Raw genomic sequence first — 25,172 nt, forward strand, 5'->3', positions numbered from 1 at the left:
TTTTTTAACTAACAAACATCCTAAAATCCCTGGCATATTTGGTATACCTAAAGTACATAAGAGCTTAGAACATCCACCTTTCAGACCTATAGTGGCGGCAACTGGGTCTAAAACCCATAATTTATCTGTGTATGTGGACAAGAAGATCAAACATGTTGTAGAAAGGTGTCCACATTTAGTCAAGGACTTTTTGGGTCAACTAAAAAGTCATATATGGAATGCTGAAGGTTATTTTGTAACCATTGATGTAATGGATTTGTTCTCTTGTATTCCTAAACAAGAAGGGTTAGCTTATTTTGAGGAGACTTTATATAATCTGTCTACTATGAATGGTGATGAAATCAAGTTAACTTGTGAAATGATGGAACCTATATTAGACCACAACTACCTGTTTTTTGAGGGAGAATATTTCCAGCAGGTTAGAGGTGTGGCAATGGGTGCTGCAAACTTATGCAAACTTATGCAAACATTGTTTTACTAGGATGGGAGAGAGAATATGTGTTTGGAAGTGAATATTTTGATTACATTAATTACTACTGTAGATTTTTGGATGATATTTTTATTTTTTGGAAGGGAACAGTTGAGACTATTCCTTTATTCATCCAATATCTCAACAGTACTACCAGTTTTTTGAAGTTCACTTTTCAGTTTGATGCTAATGAAATTTGTTATCTTGATACACTCATTATTAAAGATAAGGACAAATTTAAATCAAAAATATACCGTAAGAAAACTTTTTGTAATAATTATCTACATTTTAACAGTCATCATCCTTTCAGTCAGAAGAAAAGTATAATTAAGGGTCAAGCAATTAGGGCAGCTAGAATTACATCTTCTGTGGAAGATCTTCGACCTGAGTTTGAATATCTAAAAAACATGTTTTTGGACAGGGGTTGCCCTATGGGTCTGGTGGAAAAAACTCTTTATGAAGTGTACGTTGAATGGGGTAAGAGATATACCCCATTATTAGGTAAGGGACTAGAAAAAAACGAAACTTCTGGTAAGATAAAAAACTTAATGAAACCAATTGTGAGCGTACTTGTATTTTACAATACAGTCCCCTATATCAACAAGTTAAAGATGTTTTGCACAAGAACTGGAGCATATTTAAAGTTGACCATGACAAATATCAAGTTTTGGGTGAAAAACAGTGTTTACAACAAAAATTGGATTTAATTTGAAAAAGATTCTAGAAAGTGGACCAAAATGTCTTGTAACAGATGAAGTCATTAACAATGGTACTAGGTGTTGTGGGAGATGTAAATATTGTTCTTACATCTTACAGGATACTAAAATATGTTTGCAAAAACAGAACAATAATACAGTTTACCCTAGGAGAGGCAACTGTTTTTTTAGCAAGTTAGTTTATATTGCTATGTGTGACACCTGTAGCTCTTTCTATATTGGGAAGACTGAGAGGCTTCTCAAGACAAGAATTTACGAGCATTTGTATGACATAAAAAATAAAAAGCTACAAATGCTTTGTATAAACATAGTATGACATTTAATGATTATACAGGTTTTCATTTTGCTATTTTAGATTTAGTTCATTTGGAAGCCAGAGGTGGAGACTGGCAAAATCTATTATTGAAAAAGGAATTGATATGGCAGCTTAGGCTTGCAGCAAATGTTTCCCCTGGCTTAAATGAATGTTTGAATTTGGCACCAATTTTAAAGGAAAGGGCAGAACAAGTTTAAGTAAAATGAGAAATAATTGATATTTGTATACAAATAATACATATTTATTTACTTGTGATATTTGTGCTTTTTACCATTGCATATTGTACTGCTACAATGTTTTTAGAACATTAAGAATTTTGCAGAAATTTTATTAGATGTGATAAATTAACCTTTAGTATTTTAAATCTCAATTAAGTTAATGGACTTGTTAATTGTTTAAATTACTGGACCAATCACTGACTAGTAGTCCATATATTAAAGCAGGGTTTTATCTTTTGTATTTAATTCTGATGAAGTCAAGTTTCAACTGACGAAAGCGCTTAATTTATTTGGTGTTACAATAAAGAAGGTATTGGACTTGCAACGAATAGTGCTTCTTTTGGGTTTTACATATCAATATCTATCTACATTACATATATAGAAATAGAAATACACACACACACACACTTGGCAGGGTTGTGATCAAAACACAGGCCTAACTACCTTATCACACTACAGCATTACGCATGTACAGAATGCGCTACCGTGATTACTATATCACAGCATTCACACAGGCATACGTCCAGCTTGCTGGCATCAGCATCAAAGGCAAAGACGTCGTACGGATTCTACGGAGAGTGAATAGTGTAAAAGCAATGTACTGTTGTCATGCAGTGGGAAACTCTCACACACACACGTGGCAGGATTGGGATTAGAACACAGACCTAACTACCTTATCACACTACAGCACTACGCATTTACTGAACGCACTACCGAGAGTACTGAACACAGCACTCCCAGAGGCATACTTCTAGGTGGGTGACATCATCCTTAAAGGCAAAGAAGCCGATAGGGAATGTATGTGGTGTGAGGCATCTAAAAGCATTACCATGTCCCCAGGCAGCTGGTAACATACACACACACACACACACACACACACACACACACACACACACACACACACACACAGCAGAGCTGGGAGTCAAACATACACCTAACTACCTTATCACACTACAGCAATATGCATTTACAGAACGCGCTACCGAGATTACTGAACACAGCTCTCTGAGAGGCATACTTCTAGGTGGGTGACATCATCCTTAAAGGCAAAGACACCGATAGGGAATGTATGTGGTATGAGGCATCTAAAAAGCATTACCATGTCCCCAGGCAGCTGATAACATCACACACACACACACACACACACACACACACACTTGGCAGAGCTGGGAGTCGAGCATACACATAACTACCTTATCACACTACAGCAATACGCATTTACAGAACGCGCTACCAAGATTACTGAACACAGCACTCCCAGAGGCATACGTCTAGGTGGGTGACATCATCCTTAAAGGTAAAGACACTGATAGGGAATGTATGTGGTTTGAGGCATCTAAATGCATTACTGTGTCCCCAGGCAGCTGGTAACCCGCACGCACACACACACACACACACACACACACTTAGCAGAGCTGGGAGTCGAACATACACCTAACTACCTTATCACACTACAGCAATACGCATTTACAGAATGCGCTACCAAGATTACTGAACACAGCACTCCCAGAGGCATACTTCTAGGTGGGTGACATCATCCTTAAAGGCAAAGACACTGATAGGGAATGTATGTGGTGTGAGGCGTCTAAAAGCATTACCGTGTCCCCAGGCAGCTGGTAACACACACACACACACACACACACACACACACACACACACACACACACACACACACACACACACACACACACACACACTTGGCAGAGCTGGGAGTCGAACATACACCTAACTACCTTATCACACTACAGCAATACGAATTTACAGAACGTGCTACCGAGATTACTGAACACAGCACTCCCAGAGGCATACTTCTAGGTGGGTGACATCTTCCGCAAAGGCAAGAACGCCGATAGGGAATGTATAGAGAGTGTGCAGTCTGAAAGCATATTACTGTCCCAAGTTAGACGTCGACAAACACACGGCAGTGGTGTGATCGGGGCAACTAAATATCTACGAAGCACCACAACAACACTACATAGATATGGGATGCGCCACAGACAGTGCACCCTGCAAGACAGTCAGCCAGTGTGTTCAATGTAGGCATCCATCGTGACGTTGTAAATGGACATCTGTTGCCTGGATGTCCACCATCGCTATACAGGATGTCAATGGCCATGCCCATACACAGAGGCACAAGGTGTCACTGGCCATGGCCACACGCTTAGTATCACATGCCCGTTTGGAATGTACTGCGTGTCCATCTACACAACTGCATACTGGGCATGCTCATACAGCAGTTGCAAAGGGCTGTCTTGCATGCACAGGGATTCTAAACACGTAAGGGCACAGCTTGGAATGTACTGTGTGTCCAACTACACAACGGCATACTGGGCATGCTCACACACTTAGCAGTTGCAAAGGGCTGTCTTGCATGCACACGGATACGAAACATGGAAGGGCACAGTATGGTATTACTGTCCCCATGTACATGACGGCCACTCACATGTATTGACCAGTACACACTCAGGAGCCATCACAGATGTCTCAGGTGCAGATCACAGAGGTACACACTGCAGTCAACAATGTAGCCCTCAGACACCACCATGTCATTGGACCAGCAATACATCAACACAACACCGTGTGACGCATGACCAGTGGACTGCACATAGGTGTACAGCAACCATGCAGACTACACATGTACCGACAGGGTTCCATCATGTGTTATGCATCGCAATGATACCACTGTACATAACCAGGTCGGCTCTACACATAACAGGGGCCCTGGGTCTTACACAGCTGTAACAGATGACTGTCGCTGTACACCAACGAGCACACATGTTCAGATATGTCATACATGTAATTGCAGTGGATATGTGCATGGACCACACACACAAAACATATGTACATAGCATAGCTTTTGCTGTCCTCTGTGCGGACAAGCGGCTACAGCAATCATACGCACACAAATGGGAGGTGGGTCCATGGCTGTTGAATGCCAACAGTACATGAGGTAGCAATGTTGACCGAGTACACATTCCCTCTGTACTAGTTACCCATGACACCCATCATATCATACAACAGTCCATGTGTTATGTATGTCAACACACATGTCCACTGATTGCAATGCATACAAACATGACTACATGACAGGCATGTAGGACCAACACACATGTACAAACTGTAGTGTACATGCAGCTGTCATGCATGTGCAGAAGCTGATGTAAGTAACTCATCTGTGCCGAACTACAATATGCAGTTGCAATGCAGCCCCATCATTGACACCTGTATATGGTGACATACTGGCAGTACAGTAGGATGTACGTTAGGTATGGATGGATATGTGTACGTAAAGTGGTGATCCACCTGTGTAGATGGATGTTTGCCGGGTACGGCTCACAGGTGTGTCACACACCATCATATCATTACATGTGCAAACAGTACGCTATGTTACTGTTACCTGACGGTGAAGACAGAATACCTACACAGCGGTCAGGTGTTACTGACTGTAAGTCACTCGACACCTGTAACACTTACATCCTCCCGTGTGCATATAGCAGCACAATTGCCGGACATAGCGTTGGTACACATAATGCGGCCAATACTGCTGCATGTCTGTCAGATGTATCATCACATAGCAGGTGTATCATTCACAGTACTGCCATGTGTGTTTGCATGTGTGACCATATATGCCTCATATGGTGGGGAATACATCCCAGTTGTGACACACCCCTGTACACTGTTGTAGACATCTGCACATACTGCAGTGTAGAAAGCATGACGTAGGCAGGTGTGGTGTGTGTATCACGCACATCAGCTATCTGTATGTGTATGACAGTTGTGGTCTCCACAGTGTGTGTTTGTGTGTGTGTGTGTGTGTGTGTGTGTGTGTGTGTGTGTGTGTGTGTGTGTGTGTGTGTGTGTATGTATTTATGGCTGTCTGGTGCATGGAGTGTGGGTGTATGCTACTATACGGAACACACAGGATCCCAACCCCTCATGGTGATGCAGTCAACTACCCTGTTGATGCCATTGGTCTCAGCCGTACTGACTACCTGTACATGTCCCTTCTCTGTGTCGCGTTGTGTGGGTGCACAGTACTGTGAGGGGATGACCACATAGGCAAGTGTCCTCACCTCAACACTATGGGGTGTGCATTATAGTGTTGTCAACCCTGTGAGTGTGGGAATGTTCCTGTACTGTGACAGGGTATTACTGCTACACAGTGAGGCCTCATGCTATCAAGTGGCCTCTAACGTTATCATTGTCCAGACCGCTGTGTACAACCCCTGCACCATGTCAACATACCTGTGATGTGACCTGGTATGGATGTCACTTCTCTAGCCACTGTAGCCTATTACACTGCACACAGGCTGCTGGATCAGTATATGTGTGGACATCTGTGGTATGTTAGACTTTCCAGCTGTCCGGTTGAGGCTACGTATAGCGTGCTGAGATTGCCATACGTGCCTGTGAGTACTCCACAGTTACACATGGGAGACTGCAAACACTGCTACCTGTAGACACATGCAAGTAGACCATAAGGAGGGAACCTAGGCATCATTACCAATATGCTGTTACTGTTGTTACTGAGACACATACTGTGAACATATAACAATGCATGCCTCACCTCTACTATATGGTTGTGCACATAAAACAATGCATGCTACACCTGTACTTCATGGTATGTCTGGTGTGTGTCAACAGTACACAACCAATGTAAAATACACATCTCTCACCATTCTTACACAACTAACGTAATATACACTTCCCTCACTAGTCGTACACAACTAATGTAATATACACATCTCACTATTCTGCTCACCCTGTGCATCAGACCATTTGAGCATGTCCCTGCACTGATGGTGTGGATGACAGGGATGCAACACAGGCTTTATCATATGCAAAGGGTGATATTGTGTTCCAGGGGCATAGGCTGCACCAATGGGTGACATCATGTGTGTGGGTAAGGGCCGGTGATATGAATGGACATGTCTGTTCAGTATGGATGTCGGTGTTGTGGTGCCCTACAGATGTGCTTGCTGTGCGCATGTATGTGTGCACACAGTTCTGCCTTTTGTGAGGCCTACACAGAGGTATTATTGACAGCTCCAGATTTTACAGACCAGGTTGTACAGCTCACTGTGTCCGGCCATGGCCACGTGACCTGTGCCTGCCAGGGGTTGCACGGGCACTACCAGGTGGAGGTACAGATTGGCTACTGTCCAACGACACATGTCCACTGGAACCATGTCCCCACTGGGAACATCCAGGGCCATGTCCACATGGCCTGCTGTGTCCTGGTGTGGACAGTGCAGCACCAGCTGCACTGCTACTGCTACCAGCACTATGGGAGTGGGCATGTGAGGTGGCACACTCACGTCGACCTGCACTAGGTGGTGTAGCTGGCCTACGTCCATGTGGCCTACGCCTCACTCCTACTAGATGTTCCAGCACAGACAGCTCACACTCGTGGTTTGCCATGCCACGGTCAAGGATTCCAACCATGTCACCCAATCGCCTGTCCAGAACATCAGCAATCTGCTGTTGAGCATTTGCCAATGCCTGGATGTTGTCATTTAGGGTATGGATAGCAGCCCTCTGAAGCCTCTGCCCTTCTCTGTTCTGCAGTTCAGCACGTGCCTGTGCTGCCATTACAGTCTGGAACATGCGTCTGGTGATACCAGCTGCTGCGCTCTGTCCTGCAGGTGCATGACTGCCAGAGGTCCTCCTATGAGCAGCAGCGGCCACATGCCTGTGTGGCACATCTGCAGACATTGCACTGACAACATGGTGTGGAGACACACCTTCTGTAGCCACCACACGTTCCTGTTCCATGCTAACAGACGCTGACTGTCCTTCCTCTATGGCCACTGGTGATGCGGTATGTGTTGGCAGCAGAACTGTATGCAGGGAAGAGGGGGACATAGCTGGGATGGCAACCATTGGCACAGATTCAGCCCCTGACAACCCTGCCTGTACCTTATGCATATGTTCATCACTGCTAGTATCTGTGGGGACACTAACATCAGATGGAACCCAGGAGGGTAACGCACCTACATCACCTGTGAATGCAAAGAAAGACTCTAAATTACAATAGACACAGACACACACACAGACACAGACACACACAGACACACACACACACAGACACAGACACACACACACACACACACACACACACAGACACACACACAGACACAGACACACACACAGACACACACAGACACACACACACACACACACACAGAGACACACCATGCATGTGATTTGACAGACGGCATGCAGCATGCCTGTGATACAGCTGACGGCATGAAGCTCAGACATTAATAGTGTTAGTAAGCATACCCCCTGGGGTGCACAATACAGCAAGCAGGTGTCATATCAGTAGCCATGCATTTCACACAATCATGGTAGCATGCATGCATCCTCGTGATACACCATGTGGACCAGAACAGGATAACAGTACACATGGCTGACATGACCTTTACATGTAATCTGCTGACGTGTGCATTAACATGCATACATGTCTGACACAATGGTGTCCTGACATGTATAGCGTCGTAATGGCCATCACATTGCAGTGTTGTCTGTATGCCCTACAGATTCAATGCCTGTTTAGCAAATGTGCATTTGCATGGAAGGGTAGTGTGAGCCGTCTACATTGCTCTACAGTGTGAAGTACAGACAATGTGCCATTGCATGGCATCATGAGGCGTCTATGTTGCTATACAGTGCATAATATGTACACATTGCATAGCCATAACTGCATGTGTACCCATGACATAACTGTGGATTGTGACCCACGATGCTGAGGTGTGTACACACCAAACCATGCTGTGTCATGTGACAGGTCACTGGAGGACCTACAGATGACACCCCTGCTCAACAACTACAGAGTCTTAGCTGCCTGGCAACCATGTCCACACATAGCGGACTTGTCAATTCACCATGTCCAACATGACATTGCTGTACCATAAAAAACTTTATTGTATTCATTGATAAAGGCTGAATAGCCGAAACCGGTCTGGATTTGAAGGAATTATAAATAAATAATCATTATTTCTTCATTACTGCGTGTTCACTATCGTTTTTTGCTGGTCGTTGGTGGTTTACATTGCTGTACCACACACACGAGGTGCACAGCTAATAGTGATGTCCTACAGCAGCAAGGGATATGTACAGTATCTGTGGCCTGCCTGATGTGGTGTCAATGTCTGTGGAAGCTGTAGAGGTGACTACAGTCATGCTATGACACAGGCGTGATGTTCAACACATCTTATATGGCAGACGTCAGTGACACCTCCACTGGCAGTGCACAGGCTGTTAGGATGTCCAGTGTACCACATCAACTGTATAATCGGCCAACAAAGGCTATACTTGGACCATGTGTGGACAATGTGAAACAGGATGTATACACATCACATCTACTGTGTGGCTATGTATCTCTGGCTATCCCCCATGGCCATGTGAGCACGTGTTGGACAAATGTGTGTGATGGCCATCTATCACACATGTCTGTGTTGTCCCATATGACATACACCCATAGATGTCAGATATGTCACCATCCACAGGGCTATGCAGACAACAGGTTGTATGTGGGGTATGGGTTATGGGATAGTGTGACATTATTGCAGCCAATACACTACGTGTCTGGGACATGTCAGATGACACATCACAATGTGTGCACCAATTGCAGGGGCATATAACACAATGATGACTCCTGTGGGCTGCCCATATCACAGCTCACTGTGTGGTACTGTTTGCGTACCACACGTCTTGTTCCAATGTATAGTACATATGCCTCCATTGTAGAACACCTCCACTGTTGTATGCACAGCTGGCCACACATGTAGCGATGACAAATACTCTGGTTTCATGTCGGTGTATCATTTAGTTTGTATATATTGCACATGGGTGGCCTGTGTGAATGATGGGTGATGCGACCTGTATATCATGAATGGAACGAACATCAAGTGTACAAGTGTTAACTGGCCACATGTCGAATAGATCTATGCTTTTATATGCCTGATACTGATGACAGTCTCACCTGCAACGGACTCATGTCTGTGCGGCACACCAGAGGTACCTGTATAGGGGTGACACAGCAGTATGAACATTATCCATGACTGTATGACAGCCACAGGGTGCACTGTGCATGTTAACATATACGCCTGTACAATAGGTTATAGTATGCACATGTGTGCGTACACAGGGTATCATACTGTAGTATGCAGCATGTGTGTCCACATACCATGCATACGCTGTTACATTACATAATGTACAGTGACACAGGCATGTAAATGGGATATAGTAGCCATATGTGCAGTACTGACTTACCAGGAAACTCCAGGCTCATTGGTTGGGAGACACCCACCTCCACGATGGCAGATAATGTTTGTGGATGCTGTTCTGAGGGTGTCCACAGACTGGCCAGTAACTCCTCAGTGTGTGTGAGTATGGGCTGGGTTGGTGGCCCACCACCTGTTTCACTTTGTTCCCTGGTGATTGCAGTGGTACGCTGTTTTGCATGCCGTATCAGGTCCATGTAGTGTCTGCGCACCTGCTTGTAGATGCGGTTATGGCCACCCACATCATTCACCCTCCTGCGCAGATCCTGCCACAGGTTGTCCCGCTGCTGGGCATGCTGTGGCACATGGCTGAACAACACCTCGTAGTTCTCATGGAGGTAGGGGATGAGGGCATCATCCTCCTGGTGGCTGTACGCTGGAAGGCGTGTATGAGGCATGATCTGTAAGACATAATGAAGGTGACTGGTCACAGTTTCAGAGATGTACAGCGATACAGCTGCACATACATTTCTATGACATCTATTACATCTGCACAGTTATCTTTGCAAATCACCATGACACTGACACGACTGACATGTTTGTGTCACACACGTGTAACACCCGTTATGCATTGGATATCATCACCATATATGTGTGTCACCTCATTACAGTGTTCATACTCCATGTGAATGCTGTCTTGATGTGGGCATGTATGTTTGCCTGCACTGGTGTTCTTACCTGTCTGCTCATGCCTGGATGTGTCCACAGTATTGCTGTTGACCTTGATGCTGTGTATATGTCACATATCAACACAGACACAGCCTTACTGGACTTGACCAGTGACAATGCACACATACACATGGAAACCTGTACATGCATGTGTTTTTCCATATACATCTACACAGCACTGTACAACTGTTCAACATCTTGCCATGGATTGTCTGTGTTGCACATGTGATAGACATGGGACAATGGCTAGTCAGACATCATTCGCAGGGATGGTTATCAACCATAGCATGTATGGGCAAGGTTTCCTAGCTGTAACCGACAGCCATTATGCCACCACGAGGTGCATCAGTGCCACATTACTGATCCAGACAGTTGATACTACATCTACCATACGGCCATCACACTATGTATGACTGGGATGACATGTGCAGCTTTGATGGACAGGGTTGCATGGTATATCGGGAGTATGTCACATGTATGGCACAGGGATCTGTCCAGCATATGACGATCCTAGTATTAATACGTTGGCTGTCAATGTTGTATGTCTTTCAGATCAGGTTATGGACATGTAGCATGTCCATCATCATGGTGCAGCAAATGTCTTTATGCAAGGTAGACAGCATGCTGCATAGTGGAGGTGAGGATTGTGAAGGCTAGTATCGCCCATCCATGCATGGCCATTATCCCTTACAGGTGATATGTGATCCAATAGTGGTCACCGTGGTGCTGAATATGCCTGTCCAGTGATCTCCGTGCAAATGGATGGCACCCTGTCATGACATGGGTACCTCGTATGACTACCTACGGGGCCTGGAGACGTCACCAGGTCAGGGAGATGTACTGCACAGCACCATCCCTTACACAGTGTTCATAATGTTGACCACAGCCTAGGTGGTAGTTAATGGGTACAGGGATGTTCACCTAGCAGTGACAATGCTGATATCATCCATCAGACTGTGCACATATGTCACACACCTCACCCACACAGCCCATTCTGTATGTTGTTCACAACACTGACACAGCTATTGCTCATAGGTCATGGCCATTCACATCCTTACATACACAGATGCCTAACATTGGTCTGTGTGGTATGGGCTACAAAGAGGGTGGAGTACAACACATTAACCCTGTTCTACTGTAGCTGGCACTGGTGTGATATGCACATGTCACTATGGCATCTTTTGTAGTTGTGAGTCTGTCAACAGGTCACTGGTGGAACACTCCTGTGACATACAAAGGTATTTGTAATCAAACATCCGTACTGTCTTGTACATCTGTACTGCTAACGTCTACAGTGATAATGGTTCATGGACATGCACACCATACTCAGCAGGGTTATAGTGTGGTGCCACCCATTATGACTGTCGTCACCACTTGTGGGTTGATATTATCCAACACCCTATCTGTATTGTATGTTCATGCTAGGCACTTGTTCTGAACTTGTGAGCATGTCATGAGCTACTGATTTCTATAGCACCCATTCCACACCATTTACCACAGGTACACTGGCTGTCCTAAAATTTCCAGCTTGCTTATGGTACAACAGCTGCTGTACACATGTAACTCACATATCCTGTGAGACATGGTTGTATATACAGGCATGTCCAACTGTCACGTACCAGTGATATTGCCTGTCTATATGATGGATATGTCGTACATGTGGCAATAGAGCAATTGTCTCATGTACACATTAAATGCTCGCCTCCCAACATACGACACTACAGCCTGTGGGGGATGCACGTATGCAGCCCTGCTTGGGGTAATGCTGTCACCAACCCTGACTGCACCTGACAGTCATGTTGGGATGTGTAACATTCGCAACACACCCCACACATCACATAGTCTCACATGATCTCCACCACAGGCCACACATACGGGGACAACTCGTGCAGTACCTCTCCATACTCTGTGTAGGCACCAGAGGCAGCCCCCATCATGGAACACAACATCACCAACTAATAGCCCACAGACTCGTGTGCCCATCACATACAGCCAATAGGGTGTTATAACATACACAACACACCAGTCATAGGTGACTCTGTAGGTGGTCACACTGCAGTTCCACACAGCAGGCTACACAAGGCGATAGTCGCTTACATCTTGCTGTCAGGTAACTGGTTCTGCAACATAACCTATGCACCCATGCCACACCTCACCAGGTACGATGTGACGGTCATTCTCCATGTTAGTGTGACTGCCCTGAGATGCCACTTCACAGACTATGTGTGCAAGGACATGCAATAGCTCTCCAGTCTTGTAGCCCTGAAGGTGTGGGCCAAGCCCTGGGGAGCATTATGCATTCATCCAGACCCGATACCACTGTACAACGACTGACTGTGTCACTTCAACAGTTGTGTATGCTTCTGCTGTCATTCCACAGGCATCTGGTATCTGTCCGCTTTGACTGACCTGGTCAAACACAATGCTTTGGCACAGATGACCTGCACCTGTCAGCTCTGGGAGTACAGATCATATGTGAGGCTCTTGTTGCTTCTATACTGCCTGTCTTGCACAGTTTCCAATAACAGTCACCGGCGGAACGGGAACTGGCAAGCAAGACATGGGGTCATGTGACACAATGCTTGCATCTTCCTGTGTGACGCACGCAGGCAAGGCACACCTTATAATGCACCACTCCAATATCTCTGCAGTGACTGGGACCTGCCTCTAGGCTCTGCAAAGCACACCTGCAATGACAGGTTATAGACAGACCATACCTTTCAGGCACACACCTGTACCGACCCACCCACAGCTGAGGTGTTCCCATATCCCACTATGTTGTACACACATCCTGGCTAGTTACTTAGCACAATGCATCAGAGGTGCTCCACGTGCAACTAACTGTGTCCAGAACCATTATACACATTATAACCAGCTACAGATTCAACAACACACCCCACGGTTACCAGACCTCATTTGTTGATGTACTGGACAGTAGGGCTCAAACAGCTACTACTGATGTGTGACTGACACTACCCCACACTCAACTGGGATAGCCACTCATGTACCGACACATCCGTGAGTCATAACCTCCACTCTGCTGGATCAACCCATACACACCACCTCCAAGACCAACATTATCCATGACATGAACACTACCAACATGTGACTGGTGTTCCACACCTGGGGTTATCCCCTCATTGGTGGATTCCAAACATATGCTAATCGCCCTTGTTAGCCACATCCTGGCACCACACCCTTCACGGCATACACAGTACCTGAGTACTACAACACCTACTACAGACGTCTTATGACAGTGGTTGTTGATGTCATGACACCCGTGCAGATGGACAATGCACATACAAATGCTAAAACATACCCCAGTGCACTTCATTAGCATGTACACGACTGCATGGATCATGCTATTCCACACGGAGCCATGATGGTACACACCAGATAACAGACGCCACTCTGGTGGTCATGTTCCATGGACATAATGTACAACAACAGGTGGAGGCTGTTGCACAGTGGTGTACAATCCCATGGGTGGGGTAGCTCACTAGTCAGCCTCAGTAGGGCCACGGGATCCCTCATCACATACTCCATGACTAGCTACGTAAACATTACTGTGACACATTCCGGGGTGTACCACAAGGCATTATGGTGGTATGTCAGTAGTCAATGGCAATACCCACATCTGCTCTCACATACAACAGTCACTCAGGAACATTACAGACCCAGGTGATGTAGGCAACATGCTGGCGGATGGATTCAATGCTAACATTACACCCTGACACTCACTACAGGGCCACAATCCATGCAGGTACATTGTGGTGTCCCTGCGGTCACACCAACACAGTACTAACCTGCACTCTATATGTCCTGGGACACTGGCCCCATGTCACCTTCCAAAGTCCCAGGATGTGATGTCCACAAACCTCTGAACGACATGTCTCCCCACTAGGCCACCATATTCAGTAATAGCCTTGTATCAGACATTGTGGCCCCTGAATGGCACACAGCAACAGTTATCTCACTCCACACAGGTGGCGCCGCAATGCACGTGTAGGACTATAGTCCTACACACCTGACTGGACTGTTCTGCATGGCTATGGGGCACATCATCATGGACGTCATTCACAGAGACATTGTTGGGCTTTGGTCCTGTGATGCCACCCGGGTTGAACTTGTTAGGGCCAGAGCATGGCCCTTACACCTGGTGGATTCCTTTCATACAGTTACCAGGGTAGTTGATGATGGTACAGGGGTCCACACATCCTACATTATCCTCTCATTGCCTTACAGCACCGTTCTCCATTCTGCTATTGACAACATATACATCCACCTGCACATCGTACCCTATGTCTCAGGATGTTATGCAACATGGCTCATGGACAGGACACACACAATGAGGGTAGCATACCATAGTACCTACTGCATTTCAGTTACACTTGGCATACCACAGTCCTCAGTCATAGGGCCCCTCATGTTCAGTATATGCTCCCCTGAGGTACAGGCTAGCACAGAGGGACTTTCCCTGCCTAGCTTTACAAACCCCTGCATACAAAGCACCATGATTGATCCACCAGCTGATACTGACTATCCATACGGGTGTCACTGTGACAGATACCTGATATGAATATCATGGCCTCAAGCTGCATGAACATCACCTTTGCATTACACCATTCACCCACTGACTATCACATAGGTGGTAGTCCCCTACATACATGTCACATTGTACATGTTCGCAGTACACACGTATGTCACACCCACTCCTGTGGTTACCATATTGCCACTGTGGTGTGGATATCCTTCTTCCTGGCGACACTTACCTGTACTGGGTGTGTAGCTAGTACATAGGCACCCATTGTACCTCTGAACCCAAGACTTCTACACACATTCAAGGGTACACCACCCCGTTTAGGGTGTACCTTACACAACAGCTACAGTTTTACATACCACAACATTAACACACCTTAACGTTTATTGAGCGCCAACAGTTGAAGTATGTGGCTGAACTACGGACACCGCATCTGTACACATTTGTATACTACATACTCAGGGGTGACCTCTGCTGAACAGACAGGGCCCATGTCCACAACAGTATTATTGGATATACTCCACATACATGACATAAGCAAAAGCCACTGTGAGCAACATGCCCATGGATATGTGCACACAAGCAACGATGAGTGGGATGTGCTTGGGGGTTACATTCCCAAACCGGACACTCACCATGCTTTGGATCATGAGTCCTATGTACATCACGCAGGGACACTCAGTAGCACTGTTCATGTGATACCTCCCTTGGTGGTTGGGGGACATATGTACACCAGGTATCACTGCAGTGGCTGTACTGTGCAGAGGTGCAGGTAACACATGGCTCTGCTGTGCACAGGACACTACCCTAGAGAGGTGCCACTGGTGTGAACACTGTAGTTGTGCTTACACATACACGTGCCAGACTGCATAGTACCCGACTATGAACCTGTGCAGCTATTACATGTCCTTTGTGCATGGTTACTTGGTAGACCTTCCATTTAGATTAGCTATCATGCGATTACAATGTCCCATGCCTACAAGCCATATGTATCCTGTTATTGTACATGCCAATAGACGATACCTTTGGTATGCATGATATGCCTGTTATGCTGTGTAGAATATCTGACATATCTACCCACAATACTATACATTACACAAATTTTACATAGTATCCCATAATGCAAAGCATACTTGCACAGCGGGACCACCTTACACATGTCATTGTCATTATATGCCCATACACATGCCTACTGTGACAGTATATCAACATATACTATCCCCTGCTATGGCACATACTTGTTGAACATACCCTACGACTGACGGCGGATTGTATGGAATTGTTCTGTTTAAAGCACTCGTGTAGCACCCCTTGTGGTGTCTGTGATGTGTACCTTGTGGCCCACTGCTGGACACACAGTTTCTACAAGCGTAGGTATGCTCAGCAAGACATCACTACATAAATACCTTTTCCCACTTTATGCATTGCGGACACTTTTAATTAATGCAAACCAGGCTATACATACAGTAAATAATTAATACAAAACATGCTATACATAAACCTACATACTGAGTGGTCTACATACCTTGTTATCGTTCTGGACTTTCTTCTCTATCTCTCTCACACAGCTTATCTCTTTCACACTGCTTAAACAGGTGTATGGTATGAGCATACGGTTTGAATGTCTGGCAAGTCATCCTGATATACGTCGATACCTGTAACATGTGGTTTCCTGCTGCCAATTGGTGTTCCTGAGTGACTAATTACTTGCACATCAGCTGTGCAGCTACTCCATTCACCAATTACATGGCAACAGTGGGGTATAATTGTATTCTCCACTTGGGCGTTGCCCATTTGCCCTACCTTCGGGGAGACGGCCTGCATTGTTTTGTTGTGTGTAATTGCAACCGCTATGTGTAGAGACAAGTATACTTTGGATTCATGTCCCCCATGGATTGTGTGTGACAGCTAGAGTATGTGGTTCAACATGTGGGTGTGCCTGTCATCCCAACCATCTGATAACGGACTATTGCAAACAAAACCTGTAACATCACCGTTTGTCACATTATACAATGGCTACAATTATGCATGGCACCTTTGATTGTGTCTCTCACAAGGTATGTTGACGGTTCTGCAGATGTAATTGACTGGATGTTTGTGCTGTTATTACGGTCTGTATTGCTATAGTTTCTAGTGTGGGGGATGTCGGTGGGTGTACGTAGCATATACAGGTTTGTGGGGCTTGCATTTCTACATAGTCCATATATATGTGTGTGGGCTCCTTCCCTAATTAAAGAGCTATCAGTTAGTAGACTTATGTTACGGGATTTTACATTTGGCCATTGTTAATTGGTTTCTATATAGTATGCAGGTGAGGTTGATACTTCCATACCTCCGGAATTGCAGCGATATGTAAAGGGATATGTCTAAATGACAGCTATCCTGTGTATTTCTGTCCCAGATATTTGCAGTCATTGCGGTTGTGTTGGTAACAGAACCTCTTTGCCATGGGTTGCCACCTTTTCATATGGCCATTGTTGGACACTTGCGGGACACACAGCGGTGTTTACAGGCCGACACATAGCCACGGTCAGTACACAAGATAGCACATACTTTTATTCTCAATACATACCTATTGTTGTGGGATTTTGGCTACTTATCATATTGCATGTAACATTTACGTTTCTTACATACAGGCATAACTATTTCATGCAACTATTACATAATATATGGGACATATTAATGTCCCACATTCTCAGACATTTGCCCTTTGTTATGTTTTATGTCAGGACACACCTGCCCAGGGAGGGGCTGTCCCTCCTAATGTGGGATAGGTGGTAACCATATGCCTACAGCTAGCTATACCCACACATACCGTAATGATCTACCTCCGAGTTGGCAGTAACAGACACATGATGCGGACACACACACACAAACACACACACACACACACACACACACACACACACACACACACACACACACACACACACACACACACAATACAGTCACACGGAGATGCACACGACACCCTCAACACACACATACACAGACTATGGCACTCTAAAACACAGTTGAACACAGTACCTACATGGACTGCAACACTGGCAGTGGTAACTACATGTCTCTTCATATCGTCATACTATTACTCTCAGTTGTACTGTTCCGGTACTGTGTTCTTTCGGTCTTTCAGCCTCTTGGTTATGCGTGTCGGTATGTTACACATTCCATAGTTGGCGGTATCCTATTTATTTGTACCTCCAAGGTGTTATGAATGTCGTTGACCTATCTATATATATTTGCAGATATCGTTGAATCCGTATATATCAACATATATCACTCTATCGACTTTTCTATCTGTATTATATATATGTAGATATGTGTGTATATATATATATATACATATATACATCTGACAGGGAAAGTGACAGGCAAACTACACCTTTCATTGTGTACTTGTCGGTGTATACTGTTTTCTGGACTCCACACGTTTGTGTCTGTACCTGTCACATTACACACCTGCCATAGGTTAGGGTTACCAGCTGTCCCACTTTGCGAGGGACAGTCCCTCTTTGGGCAGTTGTGTCCTGCAAAATATTTGTAAACATGGCAAATGTGCTGAGATTGTAGGACATACTTATTTCCTATTGTTTATGTAATAGTTGCATACAACAGTTATTCTGTATCTGAACCACCTATATGTTATAGACACAGAATAAGTAGGTAAACATTACAAGAATAAGCATTTATCTAGGCATAACAGTGAAGTTCTAATTTTCGTACTGGCCGGGTGTATGTGTCAGCCTGCAGACATCTGACGTATGTCCCATACTGGTCATTTGCAGAGGTGGCAACCCTACCATAGATACATCTTGGCTAGCAATAGTGTTAGGTAATTCTATACATGATTGCGTGTTCTACTCCTGGCAGTGGTCATTTTACCCTTCAGAGCAGGCGCTATTAGTACAGGGGTGGATAATGCTGGTTTCACCTCTTCTGGACATCATTGACCATGATCTGCGCAATATTCGGAGAAGCTTATCCCTGTTTTGCTCATATCCGTATAGTCGTATTTAAACATCGCTTACCAGCAGTGGGCAATGCATATTCCCGCTAACGTGTGCTAAACATGATCTGATGACCTGCATCCGACATGCATTACTCGTGCCTTCAGGATTACTTTACATCCCTTGCAGGACGTGGGACCGGGAACATGCTTGACGGTCACTGCATTTAACACATGGATATCTGGGATATGTACACGTGTTACGTCATTTTGTACGTGGAGTATACTATGGCTGTTACTCTATACTGCACTCACATGGGTAACTCAATTAGTTTACATATTGATGAGTCCAGTTAATGGTGTGTCCATGTGATGTTTACTGCATGTGCTCCGGCATTGGGTATGTATATCACAGTGAGCCACATACGATACTGTACTACACCTTCAAATGACCGTAGGTGGGGCATGCTGGGGTGACAAATACCTGTAATGGGTACAACCCATGCCTTGACACAACATCCATGATTTTATTGTGTGGAGCCCCTCATTAACGCAGCAAGGACTCTGTGATGACTGTGTGCAGAACAGTGCCTACACACATGTGCTCCTGTGATTGCCTCTGCTCCACTAAGCAACAGTTGGTTACTCGATGTTGTGGCGGCAGCAGACACTGTTTGCCCCGTTTGGTGTATGGCCTCTGACAATCGGCCGTGTACCTACCGATGTACCTGGGAACCTATACACACAGCACCACTATATGCTGATAGGCGCATGTACTGTTCAGGTGTTGACATTCCGTGTTCCATTAGCTGTTGTGTGTACAATGTTTGAGGGCTGCCTATGTAGGATTCACACAGTGGGCCACCTATACATTACAATTTACAGGTGGTCGTGTTTGTGTGCCATCTATTTTACTGTGTGTGCAGGTGGAGAGGTGTGTCAGTCCATAGGGGCCTACACTGTCAGAGCATGTGCTATACGTTCCCTCTTTGCCAAGGCGTAGGCATATTGGGCACACCTCCGTCTGCCTACTGGGGCTGGCACAGTGTTTTCGTGGTCTGAATCCCTCTGTGCCTGTGATGGCCTTGGCAATTGCAGTGGGCTATGAAGGCCTTCACCATTTTGTCCCTGCTGCAGCTGTTTCCGCAGGATCATATTATGTAGCATGGCACATACTATGACGATGTGGGCACACGTGCCTGAAGAGTACTGCAAGGCTCCACCAGATGTGTCCAAGCACAGGAACCATGATTTCAGCATCCCGATCACACGCTCTATGATGATTCTGGTTTGTGCGTGTGCCTCATTATGGCATTCTTGCATGGATGTGTGTGCATTTCTGATGGGAGTCATCATCCATGGCTCCAGTGCATAGCCAGCATCCCCCACAAGGTGGCCATGTGGGATGTCCACCCTGACAAATACCAGATACAGCTGTGAGGCATGCCAGATATGGGAGTCATGGTAGCTTCCAGGGCTGCCAGCACACACATCCAAGATAATGCCCTGGGCATTGCACATGACCTGGCAGTTGATGGAGTGGAATCCCTTACGGTTTATGTAGTGCCTACCATGCTCACCAGGTGGTGACTTGATTTGCATATGCGTGCAGTCTATCGCACCCAGTACCTCCAGGTAGTGTGCCACATGGTGGAAGTGATGCATATTGCTGGCCAACTCCTCCTGAGTTCGGGGGAAGTATATATGCTCATTGGCATGTGGTAACATGGCATCCAGGAACTGGTGTAGTACCCTGGATGCCGATGCCTGTGAGATCCCCATTATATCCCCAGTTGGTCTTTGAAAGGTACCTGTGGCTAGTATTTGCAAGCTTACACATACCTTCGTGTCCACTGGGATGGGTTCCCCTCTGTTGTTTCTGGTTCTCAGGCGTGGCTGGCACAGCTCCACTATTTGCTGTAAGATGTCCCTGTCCACTGTGTAACGCTCTACTATCTCCAGATCATGTAGCCCCTGGTAGGTTACCCTTGGTCTGAACACTCTTCTTCTCCTCTGGGTCCTGCGGTGGTTGTCGGCATCATCCTCCACAACACCGTCAGTCTCTAACACATGCTGATGAATCACAACTATGGCAGCTCCCAACATGTACATTTTAAAAGTTCCCAGTGTGTTTACACCTATGGTGCAGTGTTTGGGAATACACAGGTGTGTGTAGGGTGCTTTCACACTTTCTACTATTGTGCTGTGAACACCGATGATGTCATAGGGTGTGTATTTACGATCGTAGCTACAGGGTATCTTATGTGTTTTCCTACCGGAACTACTATTGTGGTGCCTTTGGTGTTGAATTACATTTGGCTGCCGTGGATTACCTCTTGACCTTCCCTTTACATTTCTGCACATCCCACCTACCATTTTCTGGCATGCATCCAGCAGCCTGCTTTCATTTGTACTTTCCTAGACCAGGCTTATCTTGCGTAATGTGTGCTATTGCCAGTCTGCTGTCGGTTTGCTTTGCTCTGCTATGACAGATCTCCTATCTTTGCAATTCAATGGGTCCCCTCCTTTCTTTGCATTCCAATGCCTCCCCTATCCTGTTTTGCAGGTTTCTGCGAGCAGACTTGTCAGCTGCAGTCGATTGGCCATCGTGAGGTGATTAGTGTTAATTGCTCATTAGTACTCCAATTACCCTACTTTGGCATTTCCTTCTTTTTTTCCCCTGACCTTCCTGTTTGTGCTATTGTTCGCGGTGCGTGCATCTGCTTACCAGGTTTCGGGCACGTTTTCATCCCCTTACACATGCGCTTTCGGCCACAGTGTGTGCTCTCAGCTAAACAATTCTATAACTTCCTCCTCACCCCTGTCCTGCAGCTTTGCTTAGCAACGGCCAGGCAAGATTTGCATTGCTCCAATGTGCTTACTGCTACGGTGGCACACCCCTCTGCTGATGTCATGTATCTCCTCTGAGCCACTTCTAGGTGTTATAGTGCTACGCTGTAGGGTACAACCTTCATCCGGCGGGACGTTTGCGATTTAGTATTACCTGCCTCATTTGCATGGCATTGACTACTAATACATAGTTACCGCGCTGAACACTGTCGCAGGCCCTTAGCAACCCTTGCACCTTGGTTGTGGTGTTCAATGCCTACCATTGCATATTATGGTGTAAACCTGTTTTGTATTACATTGCGATTTTATGACATTTTTATATAATTTCTTTATGTTCCTGTTTGCGCACACATGCCCTGCGGTTGTACTGTGTGTTATTGTGGACATGACATTAAATGTTGTTTTTTAGGTGTTGTGCATCTTTTCTTATGCCATTGGCTGTGTATTTAGCCATTGGCATATGTTAACTTTGTAATACATGAGTCTGGTCCACTTCCATAGCTCTGATGTTCTGTTTGGAAAAATGTAAACCGTGTTTTTTGGTTTACATTTCCGTGGGCTTACGCTACACCTGCACCACTTCATAAATCGCTATCTGCCTTCATTTGCATGGTGTGACACTGTGCATGTGGTGATTAGCATACCTATGCTGTGGGCTGCGCAGTTCTGGTGTACGCCTGTAGTGCACGTGGAATTGGATCGTACCTGAATCGCTCGACGGCCATATTTGGCATTATTCTACTTACGCTACAACTGCTCCTGGCGCAAGCTTCATGAATCCCGAGGATTTTTTTTGTCAGGAACAGTATTTCAGGACAAGTTATATGCCGGAACTGAATGTTGCAAGCAGCTGCACAGTATAGAGATCAGTGACTCACCTTATGCTCAAAGTTCACATTCAGTACACATGCTAACAGTATCATAATAATAATAATAATAATAATAATAATAATAATAATAATAATCATAGTAAAACTATGAGACCAATTATCGTATTATTAAGATGTATTTCCATGACAGAGCAAAATAAGTTAGCTGAATTATATGAGCTGTCACAGAATATATTTATGTATTTTATATCTACAAAATTAGTCAGTTGAAGAGACTAGAAATGGTTAAGTATAAAATTATAAAATGCATCCTTTCACTGAAAGTTCTGGAATATCACAAGAGGTGTTAAAGACTGAATGTGTTTTGCCATTCAGTACAGATACTTTTTGGGGAAACTTGTTTTCGTAAAGAATGTACAAAGTTGAAATTTTATATATGACTTTTGGCTTAGACATTTATTCTTGCACTACAACATTCAGACATATGAGTACTGACTTGTTAAGCCAAATAAGATATACAAAAGGGACTTAACCGGAATAAATCCATGCATGTGAAATACATTTGCTGTTTTTATAAGAGTGGTCCAGAATAGTAACCAGTTTAAGGAAAGTTTCAATGACTGGGTAAGAGAGTGGGCATGTGATGTAATATAAGGACGTTACTTGGGATAGTAGAAACAAACAGAGCTTGCATTAAGACCTTTAGTGTAAACACCATCTTCCAATGGTGTGGTAATATTGTATTCAGAGAGACGTTATCAACAATGAGGAAAGAACTCATTGTCAGCTAATTTGCAGGTCTCTGAATCACTGCTATCTAACAAGAGTGTAGATCACCACTTTTCTTGGCATCATGTTAGCACAGGTGCAACTCTCATACACACACCACATGTTCCTTACCTCTCCCTTTGTTGTCAGAATGTCCCTGTTCTGGTCTGTCATTATTACCAGACATTAAGGTTTCAAACTTCATATACTTCAGTAAATGCACAGGAGTTTAAAAGCTTAATACTAGTGATCTCTTAAATTTGTAGGAGAAATAACTAAAATCTGTCCCTGATTCTGCATGCATTTTCCCACAATTAGTTTTATCTTTGTCTAATCTTCAGGCAGAAACACACTCCCTCGTGGACCACCTCACACATAACATACAATAACACACCTGTGCACATGCACATGCACACACACACACACACACACACACACACACACACACACACACACACACACACACACACACACACCATAAACTCCCCAGTACTTACCTTTTCCACAATGGATGTACAATGCAGTTTGGATTTGTGCACATCAAAACAATTTGAACTAAGTTTTTCCACATTTCAGAAATTCATGGTCATTGTTTCAGAATCCTGCCATTCCTTTTTCAACATTGCCAATGACAGGAGAAAAGTAAATGCTTCTTTCCTCTGAAAAAAAAAATAATTGATTTTGCTAAGAGTAATTGTGGAGTTGCAGGTGACTGCAATGTGTAACAGGGAGTGTGGGGCTGCAGATCCCACAAAAAGAGTGCATGTGCATGTGTCTGTGTGGGTCTTGCTCCCTCCATAAAATGCTTGCTTCATACAGATATATTTTAATAATATGCTGATCACTATTTTGTACATTTGCTAGAAAACACTCAGTTTGCTATGATCCCCAGGTTTATCCAATAAGCACAGAATCTAATCTTATACGTAACTGCCTTAACAGAACATATCATTTCACTGCTAAAGGCATTCAGATTTTATATCTGTAGATCCATGCAGTCATGATTTTCTTGGATTTACTGAGAAATTGTTTTTAATGTAATTAAAATTCTTTAAACTGCACAAATTATTTTCTTGCAGTTCAGAGACAGTACTTTCAAAGCCATTGTCTAGAGGTTATGTTTAAAAGTTGCTGGTGTAATAGAGTTAATAGTTGTGGATCATTGCATTCTGCAAAAAAATGTTAGTATATAAACTCTATGAGAAAACAATCAGAAGATATTTATTTGTATACTAAAACTAGTAAAGTCTCCACTTAACACTTACTACATTTTTGTTAAATGCTCATCCTTAAATATCCAAAAACACAAACTTATAAATGTTCATAGCAGCTGATATGTCAGAGAATTTCAGGGAATACAGACAGACTATAAAAAGAAATATTGCCTGAAAATGATAAATTAGTCACAAAATGCATGCACTTTGTTTTGAACCAAAGTGAGTGACACAAGAAAGCATTCAATAACTTCTATTCTGCAAAACTGAATATTTTTAATTAAAGAATAACTGTCAGTGTCGACACAGAAACATTTCTAATACTTGTGCATGTTTACTGACTTTTGT

This window comes from Protopterus annectens, chromosome 1.part0, assembly GCF_019279795.1.
Source record: "Protopterus annectens isolate FY-2018-M chromosome 1.part0, PAN1.0, whole genome shotgun sequence".
Lineage (NCBI taxonomy): Eukaryota > Metazoa > Chordata > Ceratodontiformes > Protopteridae > Protopterus > Protopterus annectens.